Here is a 2305-nt window from a genome sequence, read left to right on the forward strand (position 1 = left end):
GCAGCCAGAATGCGGGTGCTGCGCTCTGTTAGGAGACTACAACCGGTCACAGCATCACGGCGGGCAAACTGCAGGGCCTTCGTGGCGCCCCCTTACCCAGCTCTGCCCCACCTCATCCCTTTGGGTCCTCCGTGCTGTGCAGCCCGGGGCAATCGCAGCACCTTTCTGGGCTTCTGTTTCCCCTACCTTACACATGTGGGATTTCATGGCCTTTTGGTGACTGGAAGGAGGGAGGGGGCGCAGTCTTAGATTCCTGACCTCTGTATGTTCATAAGGTTTCCGGGGCCCCGAGAACTTCCGTTCTCTTGCCAACCCTTGGGCCCCAGGCTCCCTCTTGGCACATCCTGAGCCGCACTTTCTCCCTTGCACCCCAAGGCAGGGGCCTCATAGTTGGTGTGTGGGGTTGACAGGTCTGTTGAGGAAGTGATCTGTCTGGCCCCAACACCATCCTACCCACCCTCCTAACCCTCCCGGCCTCTGCTGAGGAAGGTTCAACATCCAGCAAAAATACGAGCTGGTGGTGTGAGTAGATTGTTTAGTTCAGAGTCTACAATAAAGTATCTATCTAATTGGTCTCAAAGATTTTATAGAACAGAATCTTCTGAGTATTTTGGATAACGGTTGCCCTGTAGATTATCTCTTCAACTGTGGAGAAGGTGCATACTACCGTTCATAGTAACAAATGGGAGCTACTTTGCAACGCGTATCAAAACATTATTATTACTGTGTTATGTTAAAGATGTTTTAGTGTATCTGGAAGTGTTTAATTTTTTTATGCATAGAAAGGTACACTATATACTATATACTAGGACAAATTATTTGACTAATTGACGTTAGATACAAACCGTACTTAACTGTTGGGATTTATGCACAAATTTGATTTAAAGACAGACTTAGGAACAGAACTTGTTCATAATCCCGGGGCTGTCTGTATATAATACTTATTATCAAAAAAAAAAAAACCCTAACCCGTTGCTGTCAAGTCGATTTCAACACTATAGGACAGAGTAGAACTGCCGCATGGGGTTTCCAAGGAGCGGTTGGTGGATTCAAACTGCCAACATTTGGTTCGCAGCTGAGCTCTTAACCACTGTGCCATCAGGGCTCCAATATTTATCACAGTATTGCTTAAATAGTGAATAATTGGAAACAATCAAAAAATAGGGGACTGGCTAAATATATTAGGGTACTTTCATACAATGAAGGATTTATGCAGCCATCAAAAATTTTATAGATGAATACTTAACCATATGAAAAATATCAATGCTGTGTTGGTAAGTGCACAATACAAAATAATATTTATAGTGTTGTTTTGTTTTTATAAAAACTTCTATTTACATCATGTATTTATGAAAAAGCAAAAAGTGAAATATTAATAGTAGTATCCCTAGATTGTAAAAACCAAAACCAAACCCGTTGCCGTTGAGGAGATTCTGACGCATAGGAACCCTATAGGACAGAGTAGAACTGCCCTATAGGGTTTCCGAGGAACAGCTGGCGGATTCAAACTGCTGACCTAGAAGCTGTAGCTCTAAACCGCTGCGTACCATCCCTAGATTATGGGTAATTTAAACCTTTTTTTTTTCCATTTTCAAAATGTCCACAATGTATTATTTGCATCTGTATTATCTGTAATCCAACTTTTTAAAAGAAATTCACAGAAAAGCCAGTAAACCTTATTACAATAATTCTGAATGTTGTTTTTTTCCATCTAAATGTTTTCTCCAACAGAAAGCCCAATGGAATACAGCACAACTCTCAGCCTTATCGACTTTACGCAAGCTTAAAGAATGTACTTCAAAGAAATGAAAAACCATTTGTGTTCCACATACCTACTCAGGCTTGTAATGAAGTGGGTTTTTTTGTTTTTTTGTTTGTTTTGTGAATTCATCTCAAATTTATCAAGAGGAGTTATCTTTAACCTCTGGCTTAAAAATTTTTAAAAAACAAACAAAAAACCACATTATCTACTAAATGCTATTTCAGTGAACGTTAAATTCATTTTCTCATTGATTGTCCAATCCTTCCTGATTATTCTTCTTAACAAACGAATCTCTAGAGCTACAGTTCCATGAACCAGACAGATTCTATTTTTCACTGGGGACATTAAAATCGAAGAATATAGAAACTGCTCCGGCCTGAGACCAAATCTGTGAAGGTAGAGTTTAAAAAGACAAGTGAGAAAATCATCCAGCAAAAGAAATTACACATATAAAGAAGAGGCGATTTAAAAAATATGCACCATAAAGAATCTTGAAGAAAGAACCCTAGCTGGAAAGTCTCTTAGTAATAATATTATAATAAT

This window comes from Trichechus manatus, unplaced genomic scaffold, assembly GCF_000243295.1.
Source record: "Trichechus manatus latirostris isolate Lorelei unplaced genomic scaffold, TriManLat1.0 scaffold00198, whole genome shotgun sequence".
Classification (NCBI taxonomy): Eukaryota; Metazoa; Chordata; class Mammalia; order Sirenia; family Trichechidae; genus Trichechus; species Trichechus manatus.